Raw genomic sequence first — 15,090 nt, 5'->3', positions numbered from 1 at the left:
GTTCATAGCAGCACAATTCATAATAGCTAAAACCTGGAAGCAACCCAGGTGCCCAACAACAGATGAGTGGCTGAGAAAGCTGTGTTATATATACACAATGGAATACTATGCAGCTATCAAGAACAATGAACCCACCTTCTCTGACCCATCTTGGACAGAGCTAGAAGGAATTATGTTAAGTGAACTAAGTCAGAAAGATAAAGATGAGTATGGGATGATCCCACTCATCAACAGAAGTTGAGTAAGAAGATCTGAAAGGGAAACTAAAAGCAGGACCTGATCAAATTGTAAGTAGGGCACCAAAGTAAAAACCCTGTGGTGAGGAGTAGACATGCAGCTTCCTGGGGCACTGGGGGGTAGGAGTGGGTGGGAGGGATGGGTCACAGTCTTTTGGTGGTGGGAATGGTGTTTATGTACACTCCTAGCAAAGTGACATATAAATCAGTAGTTAAGTAATATGAGAGGGGGGACATCAGTTGTATGTCTCAAAGTTTCTCAAAACACAAACTGAATCTTTTTAATATATAGGCTGTGTATTTGATATGCGGACTCTCTCAAAAGCCTAGACCAAGTAGATTAGAAGCATCCAATAGCACAGCTATATACAAGATACTGGATACTGTACAGCAAACCATAACAAAAGGACTTTTCAAAGTTAACCCAATTACCAAATAATGTGATTATTAACTATCAATTGTCTTTTAGAACCCTAAGACAGCAGGAACCTCACATCTCTACTATAGAGCCCCTACTTCCCCCAGTCCTGGAACCCTTGGATAGGGCCCACTTTCCCGTATGCCTCTCCCAATCCATACCAAATAATATTGCATCCACCGATCACAACCTAACCAACGCAACGATTGCCACCTCAACATGCTTCACCTCAGACTGTGTCCAGAGACTTCACATGTGGAATGACAACCCTTCAGCTTCATTACTTGGGTGAGACCTTTCCTTTTATAGTACACTCTAATTTCATCTCAGGTGGTTCACTTTCTAACAAAGTCCTATAACCTAGATATACACCAGTTTCTGTGAGAGAGAGCTCATGTTCACACGTATCCATAAACTACTGCAAAATATATACCTGAAAGCAGAAGTACACTAGAGTTTGCACTGAGTACCTCCCTAACACTTCCTCTCCACTATTCCAAGCTTGGGATCCATGATTGCTCAACAATTTGTTTGGCTTCGTATGTTAACTCTCTTTTCAATCACCAGGTTCCAGATGCCACCAGGATGCTGGCCAGGCTTCCCTGGATTGAAGACCCCACCAATGTGTCCTGGAGCTCAGCTTCCCCAGAGACACACCTTACTAGGGAAAGACAGAGGCAGACTGGGAGTATGGACCGACCAGTCAACGCCCATGTTCAGCGGGGAAGCAATTACAGAAGCCAGACCTTCTACCTTCTGCAACCCTCAACGACCCTGGGTCCATGCTCCCAGAGGGATAGAGAATGGGAAAGCTATCAGGGGAGGGGGTGGGTTATGGAGATTGGGTGGTGGGAATTGTGTGGAGTTGTACCCCTCCTACCTTATGGCTTTGTTCATTAATCCTTTCTTAAATGAAAAATTAATACAAAAAAAAATAAGACAAATAAAATATGTTAAAAAGAAAGAAAAACAGGGATTCGGGCAGTAGTGCAGCAGGTTAAGCACAGGTGGCAGAAAGCACAAGGACTGACGTAAGGATCCCTGTTCGAGCCCCTGACTCCCCACCTGAAGGGAGGTTGCTTCACAAGTGGTGAAGCAGGTCTACAGGTGTCTATCTTTTTCTCCTTCTCTCTGTCTTCCCCTCCTTTCTCCATTTCTCTCTGTCCTATCTAAGAACGACAAGATCAATAACAACAGTAATAACTACAACAATAAAAAAAAACAAGAGCAACAAGAAGAAATAAATAAATATATATTAAAGAGAGAGAGAGAAACAGAGCCATGGGACCAGGTGGTGGTGCACCTGGTTAAGCACACACATTACAGTGCACAAAGACCTGGGTTCAAACCCATGGTCCCCACCTGCAGGGGGAAAGCTCACAAATGGTGAAACAGGGCTACAGGTGTCTCTGTCTCTCTCCCTTTCTATCTCACCCTCCCCTCTCAATTTCTCTTTGTCTCTATCCAATAACAAATAAAAAGATTTTAAAAACCAGAACCATTACTAAAAAATAAAATTAAAATAAGCACTTAATGTTGCTATTAAAAAGAAAATAAAAGCCCAAGCAGGCCCACCCCATACTCAGGGCAGGCTCCTCTACCTTCGGGTCGAGCTGGGATTAGAAGGTGCCTTACTGGAGCTCTCAGATGCTTTTCAAGGACAAGGTCAGAAATCACCCTGTTGACTCACCCGCACCAGTTTAAAGAATCTTAGCTATGATTAAAACCCAAATTCATAAAAGGAGCCAAATGATGTGTGGAGGCCATACTTTCCATGTCTTTCACCCGATAACGGATTTTAAGACCAAGTAGTCAAAAGTCAACAGAAACTCTAAGTCCCGTCAAAGTGGCTCCATGAAACCTTCTTCCTCCTGGAAGGTATCTCAACCAAGCAGCAGCACCGGGGCATGTGCAGACACTCTGCTAACTCCATCCTGCCTCAAGCTGCCTGCAACCAGCAGACGGGACCTTCAGGTGGCCGTAGAGCCCCTGAAGACATGCCCAGTACTATTAGCCATTGGAGAAACTCAGAGCCAAACCACCAGACATGGGTCTCTCCTCCCACCTATTAAAAAGTCTTTATCTTTCCCAGCTATGACATAATCTCCCCAGACAATAACTTGGATCCAACTGCATATCAGATTTCAGGCTCAGGGGAAAAAAGAAAAAGGAAAAAAACTAGTATAGCCACAGGCCCTTTGGAATTTAACTAAAATATGCCTACTAGCTATCTACAAAATGGAGGACTGCCCAACTCTTCATCTGCACTATTCCAGCCCTTAGGTCCATGATTGGTCAACAATTTGTTTGGCTTTGTATGTTAACTCTCTTTTCAACCACCAGGTTCCAGACGCTAGCCAGCATGATGCCAACCAGACTTCCCTGGACAGACAACCCCACCAATGTGTCCTGGAGCTCTGCTTCCCAGAGCCCTTCCCCACTAGGGAAAGAGAGAGACAAGCTGGGAGTATGGATCGACCTGTCAATGCCCATGTTCAGTGGGAAAGCAATTACAGAAGCCAGACCTTCAACCTTCTGCATCTCACAATGACCTTGGGTCCATACTCCCAGAGGGTTAAAGAATAGGAAAGCTATCAGGGGAGGGGATGGGATACAGAGTTCTGGTGGTGGGAATTGTGTGAAGCTGTGCCCCTCTTAGCCTATGGTTCTGTCAATGTTTTCTTTTTATAAATAAAAAAAATATTAATTTGGGCGGGGGTAGATAGCATAGTGGTTATGCAAAGAGACTGTCATGCCTGAGGCTCTGAAGTCCCAGGTTCAATCCCCCCGCACCACCATAAGCCAGAGCTGAGCAGTGTTTTGGTGTTTCTCTGTGTCTTTCTCTCTCTGCATCTCTCTCAAAAATAAATAAAATAGTTAGCAACCCAGGTGCCCAACAACAGATGAGTGGCAGAGAAAGCTGTGGTACACGATATATACACACACAATGGAATACTATGCAGCTCCTAAAAACAATTAACTCAACTTCTCTGACCCATCTTGGTGAGAGTTAGAAGGAATTATGTTAAGTGAGCTAAGTCAGAAAGATAAAGATGAGTATGGGATGATCCCACTCATCAACAGAAGTTGAGAAAGAAGATCAGAAAGGGAAACTTAAAGCAGGATCTGACTAAATTGAAAGTAGGGCACCAAAGTAAAAACCCTGTGGTGAGGGGGAGGGTGAACATGCGGCTTCCTGGGCTGGCAGGGGGTGGGGAGGGATGGGACACAATCTTTTGGTGGTGGGAATGGTGTCTATGTACACTCCTATTAAACTGTAGTCATATAAATCATTAATTAATATGAGAGGGGGGAAAATTGATTGTATGTCTAACAAAGGGACTTCTCAAAGTTAACCCAATTACCAAATAATGTGATGTTAACAATAACTATCCATTGTCTTCTTGAACCCTAAGACAGCAGGAACCTCACATTTCTACTATAGAGCCTAAACGTCCCCCAGTCCTGGGACCCTAGGGTAGGGCCCACTTTCCCACATGCTTCTACCAATTCCTATCAAATAATATTGCATCCACCGATCGCAACCTAATCAACACAACGAGTGCCACCTCAACATGCTTCAGCTCAGACTGCATCCAGAGACTTCAGGTGTGGAATGACAACCCTTCAGCTTCATTACACGGGTGAGACATTTCCTTTCATAGTCATTCACATTTCCATCCCAGGTCATTCACTTCCTAACAAAGTCTCAAAACCTAGATATAGACCAGGTTCCAGGAGGTAGAGCATGTGTTCACACGTATCCATAAACTACGGCAAAATATATACCTAAAAGCAGTAGTACACTAGAGTTTGCCGTGAATACCCCCCAACACTTCATCTCCACTATTCCAACCTTTGGGTCCATGAGTCTTCAACAATTTGTTTGGCTTTGTGTGTTGACTCTCTTTTAAGCCACCAGGTTCCAGATGCCATCAGGATACTGGCCAGGCTTCCCTGGCCCCATCAATGTGTCCTGGAACTCCGCTTCCCCAGAGACCCACACTACTAAGAAAAGAGAGAGGCAGACTGGGAGTATGGATTGACCAGTCAATGCCCATGTACAGCAGGGAAGAAACTACAGAAGCCAGACCTTCCACCTTCTGCAACCCACAACGACCCTGGGTCCATGCTCCCAGAGGGATAGAGAATGGGAAAGCTATCAGGGGAGGGGATGGGATATGGAGATCGGGTGGTGGGAATTGGGTGGAACTGTACCCCCCCATCCTATGATTTTGTTAATGTCTCCTTTCTTAAATAATAAAATAAAATAGTTTAAATAAAGTCTTTACTGGGAATCGGGTGGTAGCGAAGCAGGTTAAGCGCAGGTGGTGCAAAGTGTAAGGACCGGCTTAAGGACCCCTGTTGGAGCCCCCAGCTCCCCACCTGCAGGGGAGTCACTTCACAAGCAGTGAAGCAGGTTTGCAGGTATCTTTCTCTCCCCCTCTCTGTCTTCCCCTCCTCTCTCCATTTCTCTCTAGTCTATCCAACAGCAATGACATCAATAATAACTACAACAATAAAACAACAAAGGCAACAAAAGGGAATAAATAAACATTAAAAAGAAACTTTAAAAAAATCTTTATCAACTAGGCCAGGAGGTGGCACATCCAATTGAGTGCTCACATTACGATGTGTAAGGACCTGGGTTCAATCCCTGACTCCCTACCTGCAGGGGGGAAGCTGCACGAGCATAGTTTGTTTCCCCAGCCTCCGATGGTGTGACATTTGCCGATGCCCCAAGTGGACAGAAGTATTCACACCCTGCCCCCTACACATGGGGCAAGAGGTGTTCTGCTCACATCCATGGCTGTGCACACATTCCAGAAACACCTCCTATCCTATCCTGTAGAGCTCTGTGGGAGCTGTTCTTGACTGACTCTGGGCAGGGTTTTTTCCAGATGGGCTATGGGTTTTGCCAAGTGCCATGGAGAGGAGCAGGCATGTGTGAGCCAATCGGCAGACACATCCATTCCCCCCAGCCCACCCCAGCCCACCCCAATCTTTGTTCAGACCACAGCCCCTGCAGACCCTGCAGGCTGGGTAAAAGGCATCTTTCACAGAGGGTACATTCAAGAGAGCAAGGGGAGGCAGGGGGCTGCTGTCCACAGAGCAGAGCTAAGAGATGGATGGCACAGAGGCCCATGGGAAAGCAAGAGCAGAAGAAGGGCAGTGGGGACTTGCCAAGGTGGGGGCTGGCATGGCTCATCCAGGCCTGGCACCTTGCATTCTCATGCTTTCCTCTCCCAGAGGGGCCCAAGAGAGGGTGACAGGCCTGGAAATGCTTCTCTTCCAGGCCACCCCCTGGGACAACTTTATTTCTTTTCTTTTATTGCTTCCAGGGTTATCCCTGGGGCTGGGTGCCTGTACAACTTCACCATTCTCAGTGGTCTTTTTTCCCCCCTATAGAATAGGAAAAGAGAAGGAGAAAGAAGGGAAGAGTTAACTGCAACACTACTCCACCACTCGTGAAGTTTCCTGCCTGCAGGTGGGGACCACGGGCTTGAACCTGTGTCCTTGCACATGTGTGCTCTGCACCACCATCCAGGTCTTACCCAGAAGAGTATTAAAAGTGAAACCAACAGCCTTCTCTCCAGCCATGACTCAGTTCTGGAATCTGGAAGAGGTGGAGCAAAAGCCTATGTAGGGATCCTCACTCTGGACCCCCTACAGTTCTAGAAGATTCAGCAGTGCACTCTCAGGAAGGGCCTATGCAGAGATTCCTCAATGCTGCTGGACACTCTCTATCCTATGCACAAAGAGGCAACTAACTCGAGCGCTTTCAGATCTTCATGTTCTAAAGAACCTCAGAAGGCCAACAAGAAAGCTCACTAAGACAGTGCTCTTGCTTTGTACTGGGCATGAGCCCAGCCCCCACCACACTGAGGAAAGTTTAGGCACTATGATGTCTTTTTCTTTTTCTTTCTACCTCTGTCTCTGTTTTTCCACCTGAAAAAGTTGGCCTGGAGAGGTGAAGCCCCAGTGATGACCAAATAATAATAATAAGTGCTGGGCAATGGTGCACCTGGTAGAATGCACACATTACAGTGTGCAAGAACCTGGGTTCAACCTCCTCATCGCCACTTGTAAGGAGAGAATCTTCATAAGCTGTGAAACAAAGCTACAGGTATCTCTCTCTCTCTCTCTCTCCCTCTCTCTCTCCCTCCCTCTCTCTCTTTCCCCTTCCTTATCAACTTCTCTCTGTCTCTATCTAAAATAAATAAGTAAGGTATACTTTTAAAATAATAATAAAGAACATGATAAATGTTCAGAGCAGAGGGAATCAATTTACACATTTTTAAATACATTTTGTTAAGATCCAATTTCTCCACATCTTCACCACCACTTGTTATTTCCTGGCTTTTTAAAAAGTTTTTATTTTTTAATTTAATTAATTAATTAATTAATTTATTTATTTTGAGAGAAAGAGAGGCAGAGAGACACACACACACAGAGAAACGCCAGAGCACTGGCAAACACTAGGAGAAGAACCAGAGCACTGCTCAGCTCTGGTTTATGGTGGTGCGGGGGGGATTGAGGCATGAGAGTCTGTTTGCATAACCATTATGCTGTCTCCCCCACCGTCTGGCTTTTTTTTTCTTTTGTAGCCATCCAAATGTATATGAATGCTTTTCCATTTGTTTTTCCTCCCTCCCTTCTTTCCTCCTTCCCTTCCTTCCTTCTTCCCTTCCTTTTTTTCCCCAGAGCTGTGGCCTTGCACGTATGCAGTTTCACCACTGTAGAACTCTTTCTAATTCATTTAGAGAGACAGACAGACAGACAGACAGACACACACTCACACAGAGAGAGAGAGAGAGAGGCACACCCTAGCACCAGAGTACCACCCAGTACCAAGGCACAGCTGTATTCCACTAGGGCTCACACCCAGGCTGTGTGCAGAGAAAAGCAGGTACCTTACCTGGTCAGTTATCTATCTGGCCCCTCTGATTGTTTGGGGGGTGGGCATCGTGGAAGTAGTGATCCTAGAATCTTCCAGAGTGTTCTAAGCAAAGGAGATTAAAGGGGGACAGCACAGCTGGGGGGACAGCATACCTGAGCTCCCCAGAGCAATCTTAAGTCAGCATGTGCCAGAGTGGTGCTTTAGTGTCTCTCTAGTAATAAATAAATCTTTCAAAAGAAAAATAAACACAAAAGGACAATGCAGCTTGCCACCCTGATCAGATTCTAGCTCAAAAAGTACAAAAAATACTTTAGGAAGATAAATGGGTACATGTGCTCATAGGCTGGCTCCTGGAAGGTTCTGAGTTCTCTGGGGGGGACTGGGTGGTGGCACACCCGTTTAAGTGCACATAGTACTAAGTGCAAGGACCCAGGTTTGAGCCCCCGGCTCCCCACCTGCGGGGGGGGGGGGAACACTTTGCAAGCCATGAAGCAGGTCTGCAGATGTCTCTAACTTCCTACCTCCCCCTCCACTGTCAATTTCTCTCTGTCCTATCCAATAAAAATGGGAGAAAAAAATGGCTTCCAGGAGTAGTGCATTAGCAGTGCCAGCACTGAGCCCCAGTGATAACCCTGGTGGTGGGGTGGGGGAGTTCTCCAGTGTGGGCTGGCTGAGGGGCTTTGCAGTGACACAACCTGGTGTCTCCTGGTCAGAAGTGATGTGTAGCCCAGTGAAAAAGGAAAGGGGGGAGGAAGAAGTGTGCTGATACCTGTAGAACTGCACCCAGTGACAATGGAACCCTGTAAAGCAACAGTTCCTCAATACAGTTGGCCTTTTCCTCTCCCAGAAAGAAACACTAAGCTAAAGAGAAACAATGAATCAGGCAGGGCCAGGCGTTGATGTACTCAACTGAGCACAGACTTTACCATATGCCAGGACCTGGGTTTAAGCCCCTGTTCCCCACCTGCAGGGGATAAGTTTCATAAATGGTGAAGCAGTGCTGCAGATGTCTATCTTTCTCTATCTCTTTCTCCCCCATCCCTCCTAATTTCTCTCTGTCCTATAAATAAAAGATGAAAAAAAAATAAAAGGAAAGGAAAAAGCAGCCACTGGGAGTGGTGGATTCATCATGCAGAGATTGAACCCCAGCGCTAACTCCAGCAACAATTAGAAAGAAGAGAGGGGGAGTTGGGCGGCAGCGCAGCACGAAGCTCAAGGACCGGTGAAAGGATCTGGGTTCGAGCCCCTGGCTCCCCACCTGCAGGAGAGTCGCTTCACAAGTGGTGAAGCAGGTCTGCAGGTGTCTATCTTTCTCACCTGCTCTCTGTCTTCCCCTCCTCCCTCCATATCTCTCTGTCCTATCCAACAACGACAACATCAATAACAACAGCAATAATAACTACAACAATGAAAAACAACAAGGGCAACAAAAGGGAAAATAAATTTAAAAAAAAATTTAAAAAGGAAGAGAGGGAGGCAGGGAGGAAGAAAGGAAGGAAGGGTAGGAAATGAAAAGAGGGAAAGGAAGGAAGCTAGGTAGGAAGGAAAGGAGAGAGGGGAAGGGCCAGTATCACCAGTCTGAGCAAGTTCAGCAAACATAAGCAAAGCAGGTGTGGCAAGAGAATAACAATGGCCAGGATTCCCAGAAAAGGAAGCGTCATTCTTTCAATTTCTTCAGTCTTGTCTTCTTCACTGGGACTGGCTTGGGGAGAGACCAAGTCTAAGTAGGAATTGAGCACCTGAGGCTACAGAAGAAGCTAAGCACCATCCCAGGAATCTTTGGAACTTGCCAGAAACTCTGGAGAGAAAGCTCTCACTCAGGCCATTCCCTCACATACATCTTACAAGGATGCTCCAGGAAGGATCTGTTCAAGTAGCATTGAAATGAGCACTTGCTACATACCAGCTGTACTGGCAGGCTATGCAGTGAACAGGAGAAAATGGAAGCTTCAAGTAGGTTTTCAGCTGGGGAGATCTGCTCCCATTGTCATACATTCGGGGGTACTACCTTCCCTCAACCTTGTATCTCCTTCACTTAAGTATTTGATTTGCTTGAGGCAGTTTGTGCCAAACCCCCAGGTGCTGGGTTGTGTCCTTGACAGCTGGCTTACCCTGAGATAGGCAGAGGGCAGGTTCCGAAAGCCTGATGGTGAGCCTTCCGGGTGGCCTTCCCTCCAACCACAGAGGGGATGCTCTCAGAAGTCCTGGTGCCCTCTCCTTCCTGTGGGGACACGGCCCTGTGAGGACAGGTACTTTGAGCTGTGATATCTGTCATTACAGGGGAGGACAGGAGACAGAGCAGGAGAGAGGGCATTCTTTTTGAGATTTCACTGGCTTGGGGGCTGGGCTGCATGTCATAGGACATGCCACCCTGACCTCTTCCCCAGTACTTTCCACTCCAGGAATTCACCTGAATTCACCTGAAGCTTTCAGTGAAACTCTGGCCTGACTCATCCCCAATGAGTGGCAGGCCAAGGTGCCCTCCTCCTGCTTCACCCGGAAAAAAAGCGTAAAGCAAACTCTCGGCCCCATGAATGGCAGGTGGGTTAAACCAATGACAGCCTACTCCAAGGGCACACTCATCATCAGCTGTTCAATATGATACTGGGGTTGGGCAGTGGTGCACCTGACTGAGTGCACAGGCTACCACACTCAAGGACCTGGGTTCACACCTTCAGGAAGAGGCTTCATGGGCAGCAAAGCAGTGTTATAAGTGTCTCTCTTCCTCTTTACCTCTGTCTCCCCCAGCCCCTCTCAGTTTTTCTCTGTTCTATCAAATAAGGAGGGAGGGAGGGAGAGAGGGAGGATGGAGAGAAAAGGAAAGGAGGGAAGGAGGGAGGTGTAAAAAAAAAAAAAGGCCCCTGGGAACAATGGATTAATCTTGCAGGTACTGAGCCCCAGTAATAACCCTGGTAACAATTTTTTTAAATGTGGGTTAAGCACACATGGCATGAAGCAAAAGGACCAACACAAGGATCCTGGTTCAAGCCGGGGCTCCCCAGTTGCAGGGGGTCGCTTCACAAGCGGTGAAGCAGGTCTGTAGGTGTCTATCTTTCTCTCCCCCTCTCTGTCTTCCCCTCCTCTTTCTATTTCTCTCTGTCCTATCCAACAATAACAATGGCAACAAGAACAACAAGGGCAACAAAAGGAAAAAATATGGCCTCCAGGAGCAGTGAATTCTTAGTGCAGGCACTGAGCCCCAGCAATAACCCCAGAGGCAAAAAAAAAAAAAATGCTGGTAAGGGAGCCAAATGGTGATACACCTGTAGAGCGCACACATTACCATGCACAAGGATCTGGGTTCAGACTCCTAGTCCCTGTAGGGGGGAAGCCTCATGAGTGGTTAAATGGTGTTGCAGGTGTCTCTTTCTCTCTCCTCTTCTATCTTCTCTCTTTCCTCTCGATTTCTCTCTATCTTATCAAATAAAAGAGGGGGGGAGGAACAAATGGCCATTGGGAGTGATGAATGCATTGTGAATAGAAACCAAGCCCCAGAAATAGCCCTGGAGGCAATAAACAATGATAGACAGACAGATAGATAGTAGATGATAGATAGTAAATGGTAGATAGATGATAGATAGATAGATAGATAGATAGATAGATATTATATATGATACTGAGAAGGGGAGACAATGCAGGATAAGCTGCCAATGGCACACAGTTAGGGGTGCTGTCTCCCTGCCCCCCCATTTTATTTTGTATTTCCACTGATTCCTAAGCTCTACTTTTTCTGTAGGGAACATCTACTTTCTTCCCTCTATCTTTTCTGTGAAATCTGTACTGGTGTGTGCCATGGGGGCAGGGGTGTCTGAGCACTAATTGGGGTGAGGTTGCCTTTTTCCATGCAGACTATGCCTATGACTTCACCTGCAAACTATTTCAACTCACCCTAAGACTCTCAGAGCAGGCACTGCCCCACCCAGAGCCTTCAGGTGCTCTGTACAAGCATCTAGAGAAACTCCATTCTTCTCTAGCCTCCCACACCTGCCCCCCCATTTTGGTGATGGTGTGTGCATATGGGTGTGGGGGTGTGGGGGTGTGGGGGGGTGGGGGGGACAGTGTTGACAGAGATGGGAGTTGAACTGTTGAGCTCATAGGACAGAAAAGTACCACAGAGATGCAGTCACCAAACCCAGCCTAATTTTATAGCTACCAAGAGTCACACCGTTCTTCACTCCCTGTCTGCTTCCTTTCATTCCAGGAGCAATTACCCAGCACCCAGAATATGGCGGTGATTATGGAGGAACTGGGGCTCTTTCCATGAAGTTTCTGTTCTTAGTCAAAACCCTGCTCTCAGTTAGCTCACTTTGTAATCTCAGAGAGATTAGCCAGTGGATCACTGATTTGGCACTTCCAGGGCAAAAATCAACTAGTGTGGGGGAGAGAGCATAGTCATTATGTAAAAGACTTCTGTCTGAGGTTCCCAAGTCCCAGGTTCAATCCCCAGCACCACCATAAGCCAGAGCTGAGCAGTGCACTGGTTTAAAAATGAATTTTAAAATAGCCATCAACTAGTGCACAATGAACAGTGATGACAAAGGAAGGAAGGAAGGAAGGAAGGAAAGAAGGAAGGGTGGGCTGGAAGGATAGCTCAATGGGTAGGGTATCTGCATTGCCCTGTGTAAGACCCAGGTTTGAAGCCTGGAACCACATGGGAGGTGCTATAGCAATGGAAGAAGCTCTGCGCTATGGTGTACCCTTCTCTGTGCTCTTTTGTTTTGTTTTGTTCTGGTTTTGATTTTTGCCTCTAGCTTATCGCTGGGGCATATGCAGATTGGGAGAGGAAGAAAGAAGGGGGGTAGATAGACATCTGCAGACCTGCTTCACCACTTGTAAAGCAATCCCCCGCAGGTGGGGAGCTGGGGGCTCAAACACGAATCCTTAAGCCTGTCCTTGCGCTTAGCACCCTGTGTGCTTAACCCACTGCACTCCCGCCTGCTCCCCCTCTCTTTGTCTCTCTAGCTAACTGAAAAAGTGGTGGCCTCATGCCATTGTGAGGCCTTGGTTCCAATAAAAAGAAGGGGGAGGGATAACAACTGGAGAAATGGCCTATTAGGTAGAACAGAGGACTTGCTTGCGGCCCTAGGTTCAATCTCTAGCACTGTGCATATTAATGTTAAGCTGAAATCTGGTCTCTAGCCTCTGACACACATAAAATTAAAAAATAGAGAATCAGGCGGTAGTTCAGCAGGTTAAGCGCAGGTGGCGCTAAGCGTAAGGATACCAGTTCAAGCCCCCTGCCCCCCACCTGATTCACTTCACAGGCAGTGAAGTCACTTCACAGGCAGTGAAGCAGGTCTGCAGGTGTCTATCTTTCTCTCCCCCTCTCTGTCTTCCCCCTCCTCTCTCTGTTTCTCTCTGTCCTATCTAACAATGACAACATCAATAACAATAATAATAAAAAAGGGCAACAAAAGGGAATAAATAAATAAATTTTTAAAAATTAAATTAAAAAATAAAATCTTTGGGGGGAAATACAGGGGTGGGAGATAGCTCACCTGGTAAAGCACATACCTTACCATGTATGAGAATCTGAGTTAGAACCCTTGGCACCACTCAGCAGCACCATGCATAGGGAAGCTCCATGAAAGGTGGAGCAATTCTGTACTGTCTCTCCCCTCTCTGCCTCTTTCTCCTTTGAACTTCTATGGGGGGGGGGGGGAGTCTGCTGGGAGCAGTAGAATCACTCAGACACAAAGAGCCCCAGTAGCAAACAGACAAACAAAACTTAAGGACGCAGACTGAATTAGAACATTCTCACAGAGAAAGTGACAGAATAACTGGTTTTGAGTATCTGCATTCTGAGCAGAGAGCCATCACAATGGGGGTTCATAAATGGTGATGTACCCCTAATATTCCAGACCTAGAGCCAGACACACTTAACACCCCCATAATTGTACTTGTTGTGGCAGTTATGAATGACATGAACAGCACAAAAGGCAAGACCAGAACATGCAGAATGCGACACTTTCCTGTGTGGAACTTTGTGTCTATAATAAAAAAAGTTATCAAGACATCCTTGGGATTAGGGAGATAGCTCAGCATGCCTGAGGCCACAGGTTCAATCCCCAGCATCACCTTGTGCCAGAGTTAAACAGTGCTCTTGTCACCCTCCCACATCCTACCAAAATAAATAACTACACTTAAAAAGAAAATAAGAGTATTTGGCAGGGGGCCAGGTGGTGGCTTACCTAGTTGAGCACACATGTTACAACGTGTAAGAACCTGGATTCAAGTCCTCAGTCTCCACTTATAGGAGGAAAGCTTTGCAAGTGGTGAGGCAGTGTTACAGTAGTCTCTCTGTCTCTCTTCCTCTCTGTCACCTCCTTCGTTCTCGATTTCTGGCTGCCTCTATCCAATAAATAAATAAAGATAATTCAAAGAAATGTTAAACAGAGCAATTGGCAATTTTAGATCAAATCAGTGAAGCATCCTATAGGTCTCTCTCTCTCTCCTCACCCTCCCTCCCTCTCAATTTCTCTCTGTCTCTATCCAAAATAAATAAATATATTTAAAATCACTCATATAGGGGCAAAGAGGCAGCTCACCCAGTAGAGTGCACACTTTATCGTGTTTAAGGACCCAAGTTCAAGCCTCCTGACACCACTTGGGACCACCTACATGGAAAAGCTTCACAAGCAGTGGAGCGGTGCTGTGGTGTCTCTCTGTGTGTATCTTTCTCCCCCTTCTATTTTTTTTTCTAAAGAGTGAAGGAATTGTGCAGGCACAAAGCCCCAGAGATAACCCTAGTGGGGAAAAAAAAAAAAAAAGAACCATTCACATATAACAATTGCAAAATCCTAACACTAATATTTCATTTCTTTTTCAACTCATCCTCCAGTTTTAAAACATTAATTTTTCAGAGCCAGGCAGTGGCACACCCAGTAGAGTGCACACGTTCCTATGCACAAGGGCCAGGGTTCAAGCAAGCCCCTAATCCTCACCTGCCGGGGTAAGTTTCAGAGTGATAAATCAGGTCTTCTTGTGTCTCTCTTTCCTTCTTATCTCCCCTCCCCTCTCAATTTCTTTTTGCCCTATCAAGTAAAATACATGGACAAAAAAGCAAAAAGGTTACCACTGGAGTGATAAATTTGCCAATGCAGTTAGCAATAACCCTGGTGGCAAAAATATAACCAAATAAATAAACAAATAAGACAATTCTCATAAAGAGATAAGGAAGGGACATTGACTTTGAGCTTGAGAGATGAGGAGCATTTCTCCAGAGAAGGCTGGAGAAGGAAGAAAGAGAGAAAGTGGAGAGGGGCGAGCCTCCCCCACCACCACTACCCCCACCCCTCTACCCTACCCCTGCTCAGGGCAGGGAGGTAATCACCCCCATGGCTGGAGGTGCAGTACTCTGGAAAAGCCCCGGAATGCTTTGTGCCCCAGATCCCTCACTGCCCAGCCTGCTCAGAGCTTCCCTCATGCCCTTCCCTGAACACTCCAGGGGTGGATACCACGCCCAAGTCATCTTTAGAGTCCACACAGTCGGCAGGAACAACGTCAGAGCAACCTTGACCGCCAGGCAGAAGGGG

The sequence above is a fragment of the Erinaceus europaeus genome, chromosome 6, assembly GCF_950295315.1.
Source record: "Erinaceus europaeus chromosome 6, mEriEur2.1, whole genome shotgun sequence".
NCBI lineage: Eukaryota > Metazoa > Chordata > Mammalia > Eulipotyphla > Erinaceidae > Erinaceus > Erinaceus europaeus.
Note: the sequence above shows the minus strand (reverse complement) of the source record.